At 40.7% G+C, this 22,313-nt stretch overlaps 1 protein-coding gene across 3 annotated transcripts in view; it reads right to left on the bottom strand.

The window, feature by feature from the left end:
- The window catches only part of TBL1XR1 (TBL1X/Y related 1), a 194,604-nt gene that overhangs the window by 159,636 nt on the left and 12,655 nt on the right, over window positions 1-22,313 (bottom strand). Inside the window, exon 2 of one of the 3 annotated variants that reach the window (XM_072996221.2) lies at window positions 7,613-7,757. The exons of the other annotated variants lie outside the window; for them this stretch is intronic. The gene's annotated coding sequence lies outside the window, so the exon portion shown is untranslated. The remainder of the gene's footprint in view (window positions 1-7,612; window positions 7,758-22,313) is intronic. 3 annotated transcript variants of the gene reach the window in all.

The following is a 22,313-nucleotide window of genomic DNA, read 5'->3' as shown; positions in this document are numbered from 1 at the left end:
CCCTGCCCTGAAAACTTTCGAGACACATGCTTGTGAAATAAGCAGAAATCCAGAACAGTGGCAGGAATCTACCTAGCATGACTGGTGATGGAACCTAAATAGAAAAAAAATACATAAAACAATTCTTTCTCTCCTCCCATAAAAACCACTCTTCCCAAGACTGCATTGCAAAGGAGACATGGACGTTCTGCTACATTCAACTGCAGTTACCCATCCCCTCCCCTCCACCAGACCAAGTAAAGGCAGAACAACTATTGGAGTTGCATTGCACATGGCCTTTAGAAGAGAGTTGACTAAATGGCCCCAAATAAAATGCCAACAAATATTCCTGGCAGAACGCAAGCTAGCTCAACTGCACTATCCCACTGACTTTAATGTAAGTTGGCAAAAAGTCTTGGTGCCCAAAGACAGGCTTGTTTATTTTTATTAACTAAAAGAGTAACCAGAATTTGCTAGCCCGTTCCTTGATTCTTCCAATTCACTCGCCGCCACACACAGCAATATGGAGACCCCACAATCCTAAGAGACAAAGTTCTGTTCTGTGCTACACACTGCAATGAGATGGTAGAATGTGACAAATAAATGGAAGCATCATGAATATACAGAGATCTCAAGAACTCTGCAGAGTATGTGCAATCAATGAATTAAATGTTAGCTGCCCTGCCAAACTGTTCATATGACACATGAAGGCATCTGTACTACCAGCAACACAACAGCAATTCACCTTTAAGACTCTGTTGCAAAATTGTTCTGAATTTTTCCCCAAACCATTTGTTTTAAATTGATTACCAGCAGGACACGGCATTTTCTACAATGTCCGTTATCCTAAGCTGTTCAGTGAACAAAATGATGAAGAAAAAAGTAGTAAATGGAAATTTTTAACACCCTGAGATGCGTAAGTCTAAACATATACCAAGAGCAGCCCATATTTAAATACCTCAAAGACATTACTGTCATAGGCACACACAAAGTTCCCAAATAAAATCTAAAGTCAAGACCTTTCATGCGGTCACATACATTTTATAAGGCACCAAACAGGAACTTCTGCAATTGATGGAGAACTTGCAGTTACATTTAATTGTGTGCTACATTTGGTTTCCTTGAAAGAGCAGAGATGTTTAGAGACCATGGCACCCTGAAAGTAACATAATAAATAATATTCTGTACATATAAATAAATTATATATGTACAAGCAGACATATGACAACTTTCACCACCTACTTTGACAGAAAATAGCCTAAAGGTGTTTGTGTGTGGCCCCTTTTTCAAGTACAGTATCAGCCCTTATTAAACACTAACAATTGTTCTGGAAAAAATTTTTTGCCAAAATGTTCAAGTAGCCTGACCTGTGCTTCAACCAAGTGCAAAAAACCCCCCACAATTTCCCTCTTTCATGATAGGTATAAATATTTCTATGCAAGACTATTGCTTTAGAAAATATTCCAATATTCTGTAGATTGTTGTTGTTTAGTCGTTAAGTCGTGTCCGACTCTTCGTGACTCCATGGACCAAATCACACCAGGTCTGTAGATACCTAACAACAAAGAAGTCCAAGAACAATTCTGGGGAGGCCGCCATTTTCATGAGTGGAGCATGCACTTTCTTGTGATACTGTACAAGGAGGAAAGGTCATTTGAGGATGTCGAGCAACAAAATCTCACAAGAACGGCAGTCTCTTGAAATACTAGAATTTCACAGAATCATGTAGTTGTACAGCTAGAAGGGACCCCAATCACTCCAACCCCCCCGAAATACTGTAAATACAAACTCCAAAGCTAAAGTATCCCTAACAGATGGTCCTCAAGCTCTACCTATCCACCTATTTATCTATCAATACTATTACCCAGCCTTTTTCCTCAAAAGGACCTTATACAAAAGCCTGCAAGGAAGGAGAGTCCTCTACCTTCCAAGGTAATTTAACAGTATTTATCCTGAATCTGGTACTCTTTTGATTGTTTTTTAAAAAAACGATTCTCTATATACACTTCTTTGTGTAACTACTACTAAACTAAATATACTTTACCCTTGAATTGCATGGGTTTGAACAGCATGGTTTTGGTTTTACGAGGATTTTTTTTCAATAAATAAATATTCTAATAAATAAATATTCAATAACTATGCTGCTCCTGGCCACCCAGAACCCCATGAGTTCAACAATGAATGCATCATAATTTTTTTTTGACTTATATACCGCCCCATAGAGCTACAAGCACTCTCCGGGCGGTTTACAATTTTTTTTAATTATACAGGCTACACATTGCCCCCCCAGCAAGCTGGGTACTCATTTTACCGACCTCGGAAGGATGGAAGGCTGAGTCAACCTTGAGCCGGCTACCTGGGATTTGAACCCCAGGTCGTGAGCACAGTTTTAGCTGCAATACAGCGTTTTTAACCACTGCGCCACGAGGCTCACTCATAATGTTCTACTTGCCCCCAAACACAACACCTCTAATTCAGCCTTCTAGATCAGGAGATCATAAGGACCTTAATGGCTCATTAAACACAGTACCATATGGAAAGGATTGCCAAAACTATAGAAGAAAACCCCCAAAGAGAGAACTGTTCCATAGATGGGTAGGTGTGTTAATCAACTGCTTATGCTTTGTAGTTAAATTGGGGGGAGAGGGGTTTGTGCAGAAGAATTATACATGGACTTTGAACTACACAGGGGTCAGGTGCCCCTAATCCCAGAGTTGTTGAAGATAGAAATGTAGTACTAAGCATTTGTGTAGTCATGTACACATCTGTTCTCATTGTAAAACAATTCTATTGGCAATATTATTGAAGCTGTAACTACAAATGCACTTACACAGAAGTAAAATGCATTAAATAAAGAGCACTCACCCCAACCCCCAAATTGTTTCAAACTTTTTGAATTTTTTACATTTCAAGCCAGACATTTCATATTATGTTCCTGGGGAGAATACTCTTATTTAATTACTTACAGAAATATTTTAATTGCTGCAGTACCCAATTAGCATGTATGCATGTTCAGGAAATATACTGTATGAATTTTAAAAATGGAAACTTGACTGAATTTGTCATAATTTAAAATCAATTTGCCCTTCAGTGATACATGACAATTTGCCCTTCAGTGATAAACTGTACTGCTGATGTGAAAAAGAATCATGTACAGTATTATTTTATTTATTCTTTCACTCTCTCATTCTCACTTTTTAGGGAGCATAATTCAAAATGACTTAGGAACCTTCACCTCTTCTGTGTCAAGAAAGATGAAACGGACTCTGAACATAAATGAATTTGCAGTAGCAGAGGGGGAGGGAGAATATATCTCTCCAGCTATTTTTGACAGTTGTTTATTTGAAGCATTTCTATACTTCTCATTTTCACACATCCCTAAGTGGTTTAAAACAACATGGACAGGTCTTCAACAGCTAGTGGACAGCAATTATATTCAGAGTCTCAGGTATCTGGAAATAGCAACCCAGCTATTTTTAACTACAACTCCCAACATACCGCGACTACTGGCCATGTTGGGTGGACTGCTGGAAGAATTCTGTCCAAAATTTCTGTTGGTTGTGAGGTTAGAGAACACAGAATTAGACTGCTAGATGTGGGCCACGGAAGGTAAAGGTAAAGGTTCCCCTTGACAATTTTTCTCCAGTCGTGTTCGACTCTAGGGGGCGGTGCTCATCCCCATTTCCAAGCCATAGAGCCAGCATTTGTCTGAAGACAATCTTCCGTGGTCACATGGCAAGTGCGACTTAGACACGGAACGCTGTTACCTTCCCACCGAGGTGGTCCCTCTATCTACTTGCATTTGCATGCTTTCGAACCGCTAGGTTGGCGGGAGCTGGGACAAGCGACAGGAGCTCACTCCGTCGCGTGGATTCGATCTTATGACTGCTTGGTCTTCTGACCCTGCAGCACAGGCTTCTGCGGTTTAGCCCGCAGCGCCACCATGTCCCACGTCCGTGGGCCATGGAAACCTGGGTTTAAATCTCCTCAACGACTTTGGTCCAGTCATGTTCCTTCTCGGTTTCAAAGGCTTGTTGCAAGGATAAACTGGAAAAGCCCTCTTGCTCCGCTCCACCCTAATATGTCATCCTAAGATTCTTGGAGCCACAAAAAACAAGCAAACTTAAAAAACATAACTAAGCAACCCTTAGCTGCAATTGTAAAGGCAGCACTAGCATCTACTGCTAAGTAGAACTGATCCATCATGAATGGTTTGATAGGCCTAATGACAATTCTAATTAAGCTCCAATAAAGAAGTCATCTGAAATTAAGCTCCAAAATTAAGATCTCCAAGCCAAAAACAACATTGCCCAAAACACTGTTGTAGTAGAGGGCACTGCCAAATGAACCAACTTGTGGGAAATATTGGGGCACAACTAAGCTGTTCCTTGCCAAGCATTTCTCCTCTAAACCCCCTCAACCTGACCAATTTCCTTTCTCTCTCTAGGGATTCTGCTCGAAAACTAGCCCAGCCAAGGAAACCATCACCATGTTTCCTCAAAAATAAGACAGGGTCTTATAGTAATTTTTGCTCCAAAATGCATTGGGGGATGTTTTATTTTTTTCATGTACAACAAGCTACATTTATTCAAATACTGTACAGTCATGTCATCTTCTTCTGGTTGCTGCACAACAGGGAAGGGTGGGGTTTCACTTAACTGGGACTTATTTTGGGGGTAGCACTTACATTACAAGGATCCTGAAAAATCGTACTAGAACTTATTTACAGGTTACCGTAGGTCTTATTTTTGGGGAAACAGGGTATATGCCCTTACCAACTCCTCAAAAATTACAATTTAAGAGCACACACATATTTCCAAATCTGCCCTTTCAGCAGGAAAGCAGGCTGACTTTATACATTTTTGTTTAGAAAGGAACAACAAAAAGATATGGTCTGTACATTACTGCTAGACATCCATCACAACCAAGTTCACTCAGCTGCAAAATAGAGGAGGAAAATCACAACAGATTAAATGCAAAATGTCAAGCCACAGAGCTGTGGGGTATTTTTTCACAAGCATGACTTCCTGGAAAGATTTAGTTTGGACAAAAGTTGAAAGATCACTGAAGAGCAGATGTTGAGAGCGCTCACTTGCTACAACTGTCTCTCAAGCATCCTACATTTTAAGAAATTGTCCTGTTCTTGCCTTTTAAAAATCTGTTTAGAGAACTGGGACTGAAGTACTACGCCACTAAGGATGCAACATTTGCAAATTTTTTTGACATCAGCTGGAATTGCCCCAGCAAAATTTCTGGTGGCTTCATCCCCAAAAGAAGTCCTCTCAGGTGTTTGAAATGCCTGATCACTGCTGAATAAATGGGAAAAGATTGCTCCATTTCCAAACAATGGGGGCTGCATGAATGTGAAGAAACTGGCTGGACAAGGCTAAGCTGTCCAGTTTTTCCTCTACTGACACCTGTTTTGGCTCTTTGCAGCTCCATAACGGGCAGCTATTTGACAACCCTACCCACCTCCACGCTATTTTCTATAGGATAACAAGATGACTGAATACTGAGGTGCAGTTATATAAACAGCACAACTTTTAGCTACATTTGCCTTAAGTTAAGAAACCTTTGTAGGCACGTTGAGTCATGTGACTCAGTATGCAACAGACAATGTCTATAGAAATTTCTTAAGTTACAAAAATCACTACCAAAAGTTATGCTGTTTGCATAACTGTACAATAGGATTTCAGCAAGTAAGAACTTGGTGGGGGAAGACAGCTAAAATCAGGACTACACAACTTGTGACCCGGAAGGTTAAGCTCACAAGACATGGCAATAAGATCCACTAAAAACATAACTCCTCTGCTTTTGTTTCCTAATAATAATTATGTGCCATCAAGTTGATTTGGACTTAATGGCATCCCTTTCTAGGCTTTTCTAGGTGTAGAATACTCAGCAATGGTTTATCATTTCCTTCTTCTGGGGGCACCCTGGGACTGTACAGTTTGCCAAAAGCTACATTAACTGGGTCTCCTCCTAGAGAACCAAAATCTCAACCTCTGCCTCAAGCCAGATATCCATTTCATTGAGCTTTCCAGGAAGCAAAATACCTTTTGCTTCCTCACAACTGTAAAGAGAGAAAAGGTTATCAATGTAGAGTCACAAGCAGTGCAATAGCCCATTTTTTGGCCATAAATTGATAACCCTTTCTGATTTGAAGTTGTAACTATAAAAGGTAAGGATACTTTATTTAAGCTATTGACTGCACATAGATTACTGCCTATACAGTGGTGCCTCGCAAGACGAGTGCTTCATTTTACAAGCAAATTGCATAACGACGAAGTTTTTGCAATCGCAAAAGCGATCGCAAAATGATGTTTCCTATGGGGTTTTTTCGCTTTGCGACAATCGGTTCCCTGCTTCGCTAACCGATTATCGCAAAACGACAATTTTCGCACGGCTGATAGGCGGTTTCAAAATGGCCGCCCGCTGTTTTCTGGGACGGATTCCTCGCTGCACGGGCAGCGAAAATGGCCATGCTATGGAGGATCTTCGCTGGACTGTGAGTTTCAAGCCCATAGGAACACATTAATCGGGTTTTAATGCGTTTCTATGGGCTTTTAAAAATCGCTTTACGATGTCTTCGTTCTACAGCGATTTCGCTGGAATGAATTAACATCGGAATGCAAGGCACCACTGTACACTGATTTCCAAAGAAGTAGTTGTATTAGTCTGTCCAAAAGTTTGGTGAAAAAAGGGAAATGGAAAAAGAGCAGAAAAAGTCAAAATATTATACCACTTTAAAAACTATCAGATTTATTTCCATTTGAGATTTTGTGGATCAAGATTCACTTCTTCAGAAAGAAGAGATGCACACACTACATCCTCTTGTATTTATACTTATCTTCATGGTGGCAGGGTACATGATCAAGTGAGGATACAGATAGCAAAGTAACAATGATTTCTTAACGTAGGAACACAACATGTCTATACCATAATTATTAAGTTAATTCTGATTTATGGCAACTCTTTCTGGGATTCCCTAGAAATAAACTACTCAGAAATAGTTTACCATTCCCTTCTTCTAGGGGTGCCTGAGACGATACAGCTTGTCCAACATCACACAGACTGCCTTTTTCTTCCACAATGCACAGTGGAGACACAAACACTCAATCCTTGGCTCAGAAGCCATGTGCTTCAATTCACTGAGTTAGTCAGCCAACTACATGACTGTATACTGGTATATTAATGCTATTTAGGTATATAGAGATACAATATATTCCTGCATCTCTTTGTGTCTTTGTTGGCTAAGGAGGTGCCTTTTATTTTTTGGTAACATCATTTGTTTTTATATTTCAGGACAGAAGGCACGCTAAGTTCTAGCTTTCACCTAGAAGTACACAATGCTGTCTCCTAGAGGGAGTTTGATGTTCGCTTACCTGTCCCCTTCCACATCTAAAGTAATAGCTAATAGTAATAGCTACACTCAAGCTAGTAAATGGTTTCCAAGTCTTCCTACAAACCTAGTCACCGGCTGTCCTTAACAGGAAGTACTACAAAAATCTGCTCTTCAGGCTGGGATTTGCAAATATGCATTTTTACTGGTTCCAATTCTCAATTTGCTTTCTTGTTCTGCTGCCCGCCCAGCTTCAATACACACTGTTCCAAAAATTGCAGACAAACTTACTTCTCTCCCGCTCCCTTCTGAAACGTCTGGTTTAAAACAGAAGTGCTGTATCACCAACTTCCATCCATCTCACACAATAACCAAACAGATGTACTGTATCTGAGAAGCTCACAAGCAGGAAGCAGGGCCAGCAGACCTCCCTCACCTAGAGTCAAGTAAGTATACAACACACATGCAATCAGAAGCCAAGCTACTTACCACAATTAAGTAGAGAATGCTATGCCTGAATGCCTTGTAGAATAAATGTAATGGCACAAGAAGGTATACTAAAGTGAGCAAACTATTCTGTTCTAAGGACCTCAGCAAAATGTGTAATGGTTTAACAGTGATAATTATCTTGCATGTTTTATAACGTACTTATACATGTTTCCTACATATTTAATCTCCAAAAGGCTTCTGTGACACCCTTCATTGATATGTGCATATGATGTCAACTACACATCTCCCATGAACTTGGCAAATACATTACACCCTCCCCATCTGAAACTGTTACTCTCAAAAAAATCTTTGTGTAAACCTCTACCCAACTGCAGCAAATTAAACACTGCTTTTTAAAAAGACGTACAAACACAAGATAAGCCTGTACTTAAAGTATTCTAACAAGAACCTACATGCTACCTTTATATTTGTTCTTGGATCACACACTCCCTCCAGGATGATTGTGTGTTTGCGCGCGTACCTATATGCACGAGCACTTCTTTTCTGAAACAGTAACGTCTTATTCTACAGTCCTCCAATTTCCTTGGAAACTATGTTCCCCTTTCTCATTTGCTTGTTGAAAATCACTTCCAATTCTGTTAAATTCTCTATAATATTATGGGGTTTTCAACTAAAGCTGAATGATGGAAGATCTAGGACAGACAGAAGTAAGCACTTCTCCAATCAGCACTTAGCTGCACTGTGAAATTCACTGCCACGAGATGTAATGATGAGTGCCACCATGAGAGACTTAAATAAATTAATAGAAACTAGTGCCACCAAGGGCTTATAATCACGATGGATACCCAGAATGTATAGAAGGATGCTTCTTTAAAGTACAGAATACCTTTGCTAAATTACTTTTCTATACCAGGAAAGATTTGAAAGGTTCTGATTCTCCTAGAGTTCTCTCTTAAATATATCCTGATGACACCAGTTCCATCAGGATGCTCTGAAGGTCTGCTGTATCTTTTGGTGATAAACTGACCTTTGCAACACGCTATTATTGAATTATTATGAGCCACACTGTGAGCAAGTATACTCTGGCTGAAATCCAGCAGTAAGTTACAACTGGAGTAGGACCACTGAACCGTAGAGAACTGGTGGGTCAACTCCTCCGTAAGTTCCACCGATTCAACTGGTCTATTCTAGTTGTGATATAATACTGGATTTCAGCCTCTAACTTATTCCTTTGCAAAAATTAGGCCAGACCCCTGTAGATGAGTCTATATGAAAACCTGTTACAAGAACTGAAGTTTTAGCTGGTACAAAATTTGTCTTTAGCTGGAGCAGCAACAATAACAACAACAGGAATGGAGTATAGCGTGTGTAGACACAGGAAGCGGAGATAAAGGGCCTTTGAGATGCTGAATTTCTGAGGCTTGAGAAGAACTTTTAAAAAGGATGTACCCACTAAACCAAGCACAGGCCACCAGCCACGGATTGTCGCATTCCAGTACTTGGCAACATACCATTTCTATACTTAGAGAAAGCTAACTTATACTGAGTCAAATCATTGGTTCATCTAGCTCAGTTAACACTAACTAGCAGCAGATCTCTAAAATTTGAGACATGGGTTCATCTAGCCTTAACTTGAAGATACCATGAACTGAAACACTGGACCTTCCATACACAAAACATACGATTTATGTCTACTTTATTGTTTCTCCCAGCAGGCAGACGAAAAGCATTCCAAAGACACAGAAGATTTATCAACAACCACATACAGCCAGCAAGCTTCATTTGGCTTTGTGAATCACCAGATACACAGATTTGTCATACGTAAGGTTTTGCCTCCCATTTTGCTTCACCTGATTTCCTACATCTGCTAGATTTCAATCTCCCTTGAGCCAGAAAAATGAAGCCTGTGATGATTCCAAATAAATAAATAGATGAATCTTGCAAGGAATTGCCAGTCAAGTTTAAGTACCTCAAAGGGCAACCAAGGGGATATGTCTCAAAGACCTGCAGCATCACAAAACCTCTTTTCTCAGAAACTACCAAAACATCAGTACCAGCCTTTGAAAACACTTCCATAAATGACTACTTGGGATGCAGATCCAGCATGCAAATTATATGCACAGGGCAATCATGTTCACTCTTTTGAAAAAGAAGAAGTGGTCAGAGTACAGCAAGAAAGCACACATTCAATTTACTGGCAGGGGAATTCATCTAGCTCAGCACTGAGTACACAAGACTGATGGCAGCTCTCTGGATTTTCACATATTTCTCAGCCCAACGTGAATACACCAAGGACAAAATCAGCGATCATCTACACAGAGTTTACATGTTTTAATTGTATTGACCTTTTGACTTTGCAAGCAGTCCTAGAACTATGCTTACGACAGGATAGACATATTCTGAATAAAACTTACTGTTGTATTGAATGTTAACTTGGTGGTGCCTGGGTGTGGTGCAAGAGAGCACAGGGCAGGGTGTCCTAGTGTCAATTAGGCTCTACAGAGGAAGCATCTTAAAGAACTACCTGCCCCATGCTTCCTTTAGACGTCCATGTCCCATGCATCACTCCCTGGCACCAATGGGACCAGTTTTCTTCTTCTTGAAAGGCTACTATAATAGCAATGGTGGCCCGCATAGAAGTGAAAAAAAGCTCCTCTTTAAACTACTGTTTCTGAACTGCAGCTCCCAAGATTCTGCCTGGGGGAACTCCTGGCTAATTCCATCCTATTTACAACAAATTACCCACAACAATGATATATTTACATTTGACAATGTGGTCTTCTATGTCTCATCTTACCAAACTGGCAACCAGGTCCTTATAGGCATCCTTCAATCTCGAGAGACTATGGTAACATGCTCTGAATCGAGGAGTGTCCTCTCCAGAGCATGAAGCTTGGGTGAAGTAATATGGAGGATAGGCTGTTACCCAAGCAGCAGATCCCCCCTCTCCACGTTGCTGAAATGGTCCAATGGAAAGGCAAGAGCCAATACAACTGGTTCCAGCAACATATGCAGGAGTTGGCAGAACGATACGAACTGCCTTCGGGACTCCAGCTCCAGATTTTGGCTCTAGGTCAACTCCTGAAGCCTTTTCCATCAGTGGATATAGCCACAAGGCAGTGGGGATTTGAAATCGGAGTTTTCCTTCTCCTAGATGGGCTGCCTTCCATGGCTGACGAGCCCCACCTACCCGGCCTACTCTTTAATAGTGCGGAAGTATGATCCGGCCCTTAAAACTTTCCTGCCTCCCAGGTGTATGCAAATCTAATTGGCTTTCCTATTTACCATATTAGTACCAGAGATAGAATCAGAGAATTTGGGGCCATGCGGTGGGGGAGACCCAAAGAAAGTCCAGAAAAGAATACTCCAGGTTTGCAAAAAAAAAAAAAAAAAAAAAAAAAAAAAAAAAGGACCCAAGATTCACCACCATAAAGGGAATCTTCTTACATCTAGTCATGACCCAGAGATGAAGAGGCTGTAGGAAGTCAAGAGCCAACTTTATCCATGAAAATCTGAGAAGTCAAGGGTTCTCTGTCTGGTTTGTTGGGAGGGAATAAACCAGAGAAGGTAAGCTGATTGCTGTCAGACAACATGACGAACCAACCATTGAGCAAAATACCACAATTTGTTTAGCCACTCCTATTGCAAGCAGTAGTGACCAAGCAGCATGTTGTAAAAATGTAAAAATGCTCCCATTTGTAGCTACAATACTTACTAGAAGGAGTCTGATAACTTCCCAGTGCAACATAGAAAGCATGCACCAGCCCAAAAGGAAATAGTGTGTTATGACAATCCATGGAACCCCACCATCTATGACTAGGATTACTCCTTTGTAGCCACAATCACCATCTATGACTAGGATTACTCCTTTGTAGCCACAATCACTTTAAGTATATCTATCATATTTGCCCTGAAGTGACACAACATCTTGGACGTGCATCCTGACAGAACTGTTATTCAGAGGTAAATACAATAAATAGTCTGGTGGAGTCATAAAGTTTAACTCATTTTATTTAGGTTAAAGATTCTGTGGGTACTGCCGACTTTATCATAAACATGAAGAGTTGCACTACTTGGTAAGTTATCATACATAGAGAGTGTTGAACTTTTTGAATTTAAAATACCGTATCTCTAGTTCCATCTATTACAGTCCCACCCACCCAAGCACATGTATTAACTGATTGTGCCAGCTTGGTAGTATAAATACATTTTAATTAAGAGTTACCGTATTTTTCAGTGTATAAGATGATACTTTTTCCTAATATCATTACACTAAAAATTGAGGGGCGTCTTCTACATGGAAGTAAGCTGAGAACACAAAGATAACAAAACGGCCTGTACCTTGCCTCTGTAAACAGGTTTCCTTCAATCACGAGGCTTAGCTTCCTACAGTCAGGAGACATAGCTTCCTCCAATCACAAGCCTTAAGGAACTGAATAAACCAACTGGAACACGTCCCATCGGAGGTGGAGCCTGTAGGCTCAGATGCAACAGGGACTTGCGTTCTGAGCCCAGAGGCTGAATACTCAAAGCTACATTTTCTTAATTTGGGGGTTTAAAAAGTGGGGGCAGGGTCTTATAAATGGAAAAAAATATGGTAATTATTTATTTTATTTATTTATTTATTTTATTTCTATCCCGCCTATCTGGTCATACTAGACCACTCTAGGCGGCTTACAATTGGAACAAGAATAAAATTATTAATTGGCCATGGAGCCTCTGCTTTAAAACCACAACAGGAGAATTCTCAAGCTAGCAACTTCATGCATCTGATGAAGTAGACTCAGTCCATGAATGCTAAGTTACCAGAAGACTCAGCATCATTTTAGCAGCAACAGACAAATGCGACAATCCAGTGACTGGAAGGTTTTTCTTGATGATATTAAGTTATATTTCCAAGCCATATAGAAGTCAACACTACTACAATGATAATTCTTTAAGTAACTGTTTGCTTTCCCTTCTTTCAAGCATTATTAATCCAGTTCTGTTTAAAAAGAACTATTTTAAAAATACTGTAGCTTAGTGGGTTTAGGTATCTGGCCACAGAGTCAGAAGTTGAGTGTTCAACTCAGCACTGTGCCTCCCTAAAGAGCCAGCCTGTGTGGCCTTGAGCAAGCTGCAGAATCCCAAGATGCCCCTAAAAGAAGGGAATAGCAAACCACTTCTGAGTATTCTCTACGTGGAAAACCCTGAAAACAGTTGCTGTAAGTCAGAATTGATGACACATGATGATGATAATGATGATGATGATGATTTTTAAAATGTATGATTACCACAGCCTACCTGTATGTGGTACGAAATATACTCTTTCCATACACTAACATAACATCAAGACCAACAAGAATATAAAACAGCAATTCAATGTAATGTTATTGTCAAACAAAACCAAATAGTCAACACAATAAATATAATTAATTGCAATGTAACATGATTATACATTCATCATTTTAAAAACCAAACTAATTTATTTTATTTTATTTTATTTTATTTTATTTTATTTATTTGATTTTTACCCCGCCCCTCTAGACCATGTCTACTCGGGGCGGCTTACAAAATAAAACAAAACAGTATAAAAATATATAAAATCATAAAAATTACAACTACAGTTTCAATTTAAAACAATTAATTTAAAGAGAGGATTACCAAGATGGAATAGCAAAGAAAAAGAAAAAGAGAAAGAGAAATTTGAAATAAATTATTATTTATAATTAGCTACATCCAGGTACTACTTATAAGTTTTTGTGTGCAAGTAGATCCTGAAAATTCATTCTAACCTAGATACAGTGACAAAAGAACTGAGGCAATATGAAGGATTCCTTCGTTTATTTATTTCCTTCGTTTATTTCCCCGCATGCTGTCAAATCAAAACTGAAGTACGGCAACCCTTGGCACATTTTTTAAAGTTCTGTATACAGTGGGGTCTTGACTTAAGAACAACTTGAGTTAAGAACATTTTGACTTAAGAACCGCTCTCATAGGAAAATATTGACTTGACTTACATACTTAGATTTGAGTTAAGAACTGAAAAAAAAACCACGTGGGAGGCAGGGAAAGTGCAAAATTTGAACTTTCAGTTAACTGTTGGCCAGTGAAAAGGGTGCCTGTCTGCTTCCTCACTCCTCCCAGCATTTAGAGAGTGGATTGGGAGACAGTCTTCAGACTGCCTGGTACTGTCCTGCCTAGACTGTATTTTCCCTGCCTTCCCTGAACCTTTCTTGACCTAAGAAAAAAAAAGAAACAAAATATCCCCCTCTAGTGGTCCAAGGCGGAATAGCAGCTTCCCATTAGTTTCTATGGACGGAAAAGAGCAGATACGGATCAAATGGTTTTCGATGCATTCCTATGGGAAATGCAGATTTGACTTGAGAACTTTTTGACTTGAGAACTGCCTTCCAATACGGATTAAGTTCTCAAGTCAAGACCCCACTGTATAACATTCACTCACTACTCCCATCTTCTGGAGACACTCTGGGACTGTGCAGATTGCCCAAGGCTAAACAGGATGTCTTTTCTTCTCCCAAAAGCCACAGTGGAGAACTGAACTCAAAACCTCCGGCTTCACAACTAGATACTGAACTCAACCAAGTTATCCAGCCTTAACAAAAAGAAAGCTCTAGAATGAACAAGGGAAATGAAATAAACCTTTCTCAAAAAAACCTTCTGCTAATGAACAGACAAGTAAAATTCAGAGCAGGGAACAAAAGTGAGGAAAGCAAAGGGGGAAAAGAACACTTATTTTCACACAATTTATGACTAAACTTGCATAGCAGTTTATTAAGCCAGCACTTTATTACTACCCAAATGCATTATTTCCCTTTTGATAGCATGTTATTTTACTAGACCCTAAAGTAACTGGATCTCCTGCCTCTCTGGAAATCTATAAATTTAATTTCCAGAGCCAAGCAACTGGAAATGCTCATTCAGCTTTACAACTGTTCAACACCCAAGAACCTGACACCCTGTTGATACGGATTCTGAGGAACCTAAGGTAACACAAGACTATTAAATGTAGAATTCAAAAGAACTACAGATTGGTAAATCTGAATTCATTCATACTTGGAGACCAAAAATGGAACAAAGGCATCTTAAGAATGTTCCCTCATTGTGCTTCTTGTTTTGACATTACTTTCAGAGGATCAGAGCAGGAAACCACAAGTTACTTTGCCCTTCATCTAAACAGGTGGAACTAGTCAAGGTACTGAATGTGGAAATGTCAAGGTAGATGAAACAGTCACTCCTAAGATGCCTCTCCCATAGAGTGGAAGAAAACTAGCTTCTATGGTTAACTAGGGCAGAGGTCCCCAACCCCCGGTCCGCAGCCCTTGCCGGTCCATGGCCTGAGCTGGACCAGGCCGCAGAGAGAGACCTCCACCCCCACCCCGCCCGCACTCCCCTCTCACGAGCGCTCTCGTGAGCGAGCGTGCCCTCACGAGAGCTGTGCCACCCTTTATGCATGTGTGCATGCTCCTTCACGCATGCGCACAAGCGCAGGGGGTGCCCCGCCTTTCCCAGCCAGTCCGCAGGGCTAAAAAGATTGGAGACTGCTGAACTAAGGAGTTGCTGGTGAACAAACCAATAGGACAGAAACCAGACCATTAATGGTGGAAAACCCAGAACAGGTCTGACTAAACACAGGCTAGAGTTCACTGAAAGGCCCACTGTGGCAGCAAGGAAATCATCTTCCTCTTGCCAGCACTGCATTGGTTTGGCATCATCCAACAGAGCTGATTTAAGAGGCAAAAGACATATTATACTCTGGCCTGTGAGAGGAGGTTAATTTTGAATAATTTTGACAGCACTTTGCAGATAAGCTCATATCCATTCCGATTTGGACACTGCAATTAATAAAAGACCAGTGGATGTCATGCTGGCTGCTGCTTACCCAGTGGTAACCGATGCATTTCAGCTTGTATAACCTGAGGATATGGACAGGATGCTTGGGACATGTAGGAAACACCACGTGTATTCTAGACAATTCCCATTCTTGGCTTGCAAAAGTAGCCAGACCAGGTACCAGACAAGTAGGAAGGAGAGTAGGGACGGCGTCTCTTCAAGAAGGCAGGATTCTAAAAGCCCTAAGAGAGTCAGCTGTAGTATCACCGTGGAAAAAGCGCTCACTATGTTGGATAATGTCTATAACAGCCCATTGTTAGGCCTGAAGCTATAGGAAACATGGTCTTACAGTGGCTCTGGTCCTTTCTGGAAAAGCAAACTCACAATCTGGGAGGGAATTCTATTCAATACTCTGGCTACTGACCCGTGGGATGACTTGGAGCTTGGCTTGTCCCCTAAACTGTTCAATATTTACATACAATCACTGGAAGCTGTTTGGTGATTTGGAGTTTAGTGTCATCAATGTGCTAGTGACACTCAACTTTCTCTCCCGTCTAAATTTGAGGAAACTCTTTTAATTCTAAATTAGTGCCCAAGGTCAGTAATGGATGAGAATAAAAAAAAATGAAGCTTAACCCAAACCAGAAGGAGGTGTTCCTTGTTAGTTAAAAGGCAGATCAGGGAAGAGGTAATAAAACAGCGCTGGATAAGGTGGACTAGACTCAGTTGGAGAGAACCTCAATACTTCCTTCTCACAACAGCTTCACCGGCTACCAGTCCATTTCCAGACACAGTTCAAAGACCTATAAAGCCCCATAAGACTTGTGTCCAAGGTATCTCAGGGATTGTAGTCCCCCACAAAGATCTGCCCACACTTTGAGATGTTCAGGAGAGACTCTTCTCTCAGTCCTGTCATCCTCATAGGTTCATTTGGTGACAGGATCTTCTCTGTGGCTGCTACCCAGGCTACTGTACTCCCTACCACAGAAAGCTAGGATAGCCTCTTCCTTGTCCTTCTGCCATTAGGCTAAGATCATTTACAGTGGTACCTCGCTAAACGATGACCCCAACAAATGCCAAATCTGCATGACGATGGCTTTTTGCGATCGCGATAGCAATTCGCAAAACAGTCATTCCTATGGGGGATTTTCGCTGGACGTCAATTAGGTCTGTGCTTCGCGAACCGTTTGTTCACAAGACAACTATTTTTTCGGCTCCACAAAAATGGCTGCCCTGTGTTTTCCAGACCCATGCTTTGCAGGGCAGCTATTTTTATAGCTGATCGGCGCCGCAAAATGGCTTCCTTATGGGCGATCTTCGCTGGACGATGAGGTATTTTCCCCATTGGAACGCATTAAACCGGGTTTCAATGCATTCCAATGGGGGAAGGGTTTTTGCATGACGACAATTTTGCTAAACAGCGATTTTCCCGGATTATCATCATCATGCGGGGCACCACTGTATTCAGACATGTCTTCTGCAACAGAATTGCTGATAAACGCAAGGAGTTTGGGACTGGATGTGCTGATTTTCTGATATTTGTAATATAGGTTAACAACTGTTCATGGAGTTATGCCAAAGTGCTTTAAGGTCATAATGGATTTAATGATACATTAATATTTGCATTTATTGTGTTTTAGCTGTATTTATTTTTCAGGAATATATTTTTAACTATTTTGTGTAATGCCATGGGTCCCAGTCTTAGAAGAAAAATACTGATAAATGGACAGACAGACAGCTAGATAGATGGATGTTGTTGCTTCATACTGATAGCATATGGAGCCAAAACTGTGAAGGTAGTATAATAAATCAACTGTAAATTTGATCTCATTAGTGTAGAGAATCATGTGAGAATCATTATGGTTTTTTAAAATGTACCCAAACAAGTAGAAAAGATAAATTCAATTCAGTGGCAAAATACGCAATAATTTGTAGAAACATAAGTTGCCTTATATTGGGGAAGTAAGTTACACAAATCAATTGAACCTGAAGGGAATTCAGAGATAAATAGCTCAATCCCCATCAATTCAGAAAATCCAGTGCTACAGCATTTCTCATAATCTCTTACCTGTTAAACCCTAAACAGCAGTTTGTCTGAAAGAATGTCTGTTCTCACATGTTTCTTCCCAATTACAAAAGGTATCTTTAGAAGAACATGTCTCCATTTCATAATATGATGGGTGGCTACCAGAGTAGGGTGCCCCACTTGCTGAATTTGCCACTCAGAGAGATGTCTCCGATACCTCTACTAGCAGCATTCAATTTTCACACTAAGTACTCCTCCTCTTCCGACAGGCATTTAAAATTTTTTCTATCCTTCCTCATGCTTATTGTTTTTAACATTCTAGTATTTTAATATCTTTGGTTTTTTTTTCGTTGGGATGGTTGTAAAAACAGCTGTTTTGATTAGCTGCTTTTGGATTTTACATTTATAAACCACTCTAAAGATAGTCCTAGTTGAGTAGTACATAAATATTTTGAATTAATCAATTATTGTTGTAGCCTCTACTGTAAAAATGCTAAAACAAGAGAACTCTCCGGCTTTTTTAATTTTTAGTTTAAATTCTCATCAACCTCACAAGACTAATTTAAGTCTTATTCTCAAATTTATGTTGTTGTCCCACATCTACTATTAGTAACTATTCACCGTGTTCATGGGCAAAAAAATATTTTTACCTGCTGTCACACATCTCTCTCTTATACTAATGCCAGAATTCCCTTGGACTTGTCGCTTGACTATTTATGTAATGGTCTCTTTAAAATCAACAGGAAGAAACATGTTTTCTTTAATAATATCTACTTATTTCCTCTCTTGCTGCCACCAACCTATAGCTGCTCCTGTGTGTATTTCCCCTTCACTCACAACTTTATAATACAGTACTCTCCACAAAGCTGTTCTCTCAGTTATTGAACTCAGCACTACTCAGCTTGAATAAATCTAATGAGGTTTTATTAAAATAAGTGTCAAATGGAGGTAGCTGATTCATAGGCCATTCACTCCACACAATTCTTCATTCTCTATCATGCTTCTCCCCTGCAATCTCTCTCAGTCTGCTCTCTCCAACTCCAGACCTCCCTAACAAATACATTCCCCCATCTAGTTTCTCCCTCAGCAAATCAGAGCCATTCTTATTATTCCCCCATCACATACTTAACAAACCAATGCATCTCAAACAATACATTTACCTTCAAAATAATTTAAATATAATCAGGTATTATACCCTTGGATGTCTATAATAATAGATAATTACAATGTGACCATAAATGATTTGGAAGGTACATCCATTATTTCACTAATCTCCAAGCCTTCAATCTACATCCCATTTAATCTGCATCCTGGACACCTTTACTCCATTTCTTGCCTCCTTTTAATTTAAAAGGAAGGATATCCACTTCCTTTGGAAGACAAGCTTGAAAATACTCTTTTTTCAAGACAGAAACTGAACGTAGCCAAATGCAGGAGAACAAATTGGATCAAATAAAGATCTTCTTGTGCAATGCCTGTGTGTTTAACGTCCTACCTAGTTTCACATTACATAGATCGTTAGCTAGATAAAATGTAAATAAATTAAAAACAAACAAAGTTAATCATTGCAAAGGTGGACTGAGAATGACGACACCTCGCTCAACTCCATGTTCTGCTGAAACAACAGAATGTTCTTTATCCTCACCAGAGCAAGCAAAATGCACAGTTCACTTGCAGAAGGTCCCAAGTTCATCCTCAATTATAAAAGAATCAGACAGGCAATTATGGGAAATGCCATTCTCTTTCTAAGACTCTGGAGAGCTGCCTGTCAAAACAGACTTAAACAAGTAGTTTGACCCAGAGCTTGCAAAATTTATTTTTTTGGACTATGACTTCCAGTGGCCCTGCTGGATGAGTAATTATGGGAGCTGTAATCTGAAAATAATTTTCCCAAGCAGAGGTTTGACTGCAGTATGACGGTGGTTCCGTGCACAGCTCCTAGTTAAACATCAGCCCTTCATCAACAGATTTTTTTAACCCACTGGTAAGAAAAAGTCAGAAGAAGCAGTGGGAGAGCAGAAGGGTAACAAAAGGGAGATGGCAATATCTAAATCCTTCATAAAAGTACAATAAGGATCTAACAGAGCAATACTCAGGCTTCTGAAGAACTAAAAAAGGGTATAAAAAGCTATTGCCTGTAAATCAATAAATAGTAAGATTACCCCCATTTCACATGTAAAGTTTAAACAAGCATCCCTCTTGTTGCACAGAAACCACTTAATTGTTATGTTACATGCCATCAAGTCAGAACTTACATAACAATCCTAATAGTGTATTAAGGTAGGAGAGATATTTAAAGAGTGTTTTTAATGAATTCCACACCTCCAGTCAGTTTCCTTGGCAGAACAAGGGAACTGAATCCAGATCTGCTGAGTCATGATCCATTTCTACACTATACCACACTAGGTACCCAAACATTTCATTGAAATTTTTACGTGTCAGTATCATGATGGTAGCTGGCTGGATAGCTCATTGGTTAGGAGCTCAATTCTGACGGTGCCTCCTGCAAGCAGAGCCAGTCTGTGTGGCTTTGGGCAAGCTGCACAATCCTAGGGCACTCCTGGAAATAGGGAACCGTAAGCAACCTCTTAAGTATTCTCTGCCTGGAGAGCCCTGAAAAAGGGTTCAATTGACTTGATGAAACATAAAAGCATTCTTAAACAAACTTAAACTCTTACACTTAGAGGTAGGGTGGTCGGATGGGCTTTCTTCCTTTAACTATACGAACTAGCTTACCCTACCCTAAGTTGTAATAGTTATTTAAATGGTATTAATGTCTTTCTTATTTTTATTGATTCTAATTCAATTAATAGTGTGTATTTTATTTTGCTTATGTTAATTCCTTACTCTTAATTACTGTGTACTTACTCTTACCTTAACTGAGATTTCTGCTATTGTTAGACTGTTTTGTGCTAGGAATGGAGAGGAAGACCTGCCTACCAGAAAGGGCTTCAAAAACATACAGGTGATTACAGGTGTGGGGGGGAGATATGGTGTTGGTACAGCTCTTAGTCATTCCAGAAGAACGGTGAACAGATGCCTGAAAGCTGTCCATTGTTCTGGTGCTGTTACCACCTACCAGGCTCGATGTAACCAGCTCAGTCACCCCTCCACTCTTAACTTTGGTGCTGTTGAATGTCAGGTCTGTATCCAATAAAGCCCAGCTAATAGAAGATCTTATTCTGGAAAAGGATGCTGATCTGGCTTGCATAACTGAGACATGGATGGGTAGTGACGGAGGTGTATCCCTGTCTCTGGCCTGTCCCCCCGGTTATGGTGTCCAACAACAGGGTAGACCGGAGGGTCAGGGTGGGGGAGTTGCCATTGTTTATAAGGATACCCTTGAGGCTGTCAGGCTCTCTGCCATAGCGATGCCAGACCTAGAGGCCCTCCACATGTTGATTGGGGCCAGGGATGGTATTGGGATCTTGCTGGTATACCGTGCTCCCCGCAATCCAGCCACATCCCTATCGGAGCTAACAGACCATCTCTGTGGCTCTGTTGGGATCCCCAAGACTGATTGTCTTGGGCGATTTCAACATCCATGCGGAAGCAGAAGTTACCGGTCTAGCTCTTGAGTTCTTGGAAAGCATGGCTTCCTTGGACATGTCCCAACATGTTAATGGCCCCACACATGTGGACAGCCACACTTTGGACCTGGTTTTCTACACTTAGCAGAGAGAGTGTGGCCCAATGGTGACTGACCATCGGCTGGTCCCCTTGTCATGGTTGGACCATCACCTTATAAAGTGCAATCTCACAATGGCCGTCCCTCCCCACTGGAAGCAGAGAGGCTACTCGATCCTTTTGAATTCCAGAATGCCATGCGTGGGATTCCGATGACCTGGTTGCCGCTCCTGTCAAGGCCCTGGTGGATGGCTGGTATGCCGCTGCTGCCAGGGCAATAGACACGATCAATCCTAAATGCCCTCTCTACCGCAGAGCCAGACCAGCACCTTGGTTTAACCAGCAGCTATGGGCTATGAAGCAGAATAGAAGGCTAGAGAGCGCTTGGAGGCGGAACATGACGGAAAATAACTTAAAAGCCGCCAAGGTTGCATCTAAGCTCTATCTTGCTAAGGCAGAGGCTGCTAGGAAAGCCTACTTCACTGTCCGGATAAGCGAAGCATCTACAGTCGTGCCCCGCTTAGCGATTACCCCGCATTACGACAAATCTGCTTCATGATGATGTTTCCGCAATCGCTTTTGCGATCGCAAAATGATGGTCTAAATGAGGTTTTTTTGCTTTGTGAAGATCGGTTCCCTGCTTTGGGAACCGATTCTTCGCATTACGACGATCAAAACAGCTGATTGGCGGGTTTTCAAAATGGCTGCCGGCTGCTCAAAATGGCTCCCCACTGTGCTTACGGACGGATTCCTCGCTATACGGCACCAAAAATGGCTGCCGTGTGGAGGATCTTCGCTGGATGGTGAGTTTTTAGCCCATTGGAACGCATTAACCGGGTTTTAATGCGTTTCAATTGTCACTTTACAACGTTTTCTCTCTACAGCAATTTCACTGGAACAAATTTACGTTGTTAAGCGAGGCACCATTGTAATCAGAACTTTTGCATATAGTGTGTGACCTATACGGATTTGCCACGATTGGCCTCCATCTAGCATTTCTTGTGACCAATTTGCGGCATTTTTAAAATCAAAAATGGAGGCCATCCGCCGGGATCT

The sequence above is a fragment of the Pogona vitticeps genome, chromosome 3 (assembly GCF_051106095.1).
Source record: "Pogona vitticeps strain Pit_001003342236 chromosome 3, PviZW2.1, whole genome shotgun sequence".
Taxonomy (NCBI): domain Eukaryota; kingdom Metazoa; phylum Chordata; class Lepidosauria; order Squamata; family Agamidae; genus Pogona; species Pogona vitticeps.
Note: the sequence above shows the minus strand (reverse complement) of the source record. Positions and strands in the feature narration are given on the sequence as shown.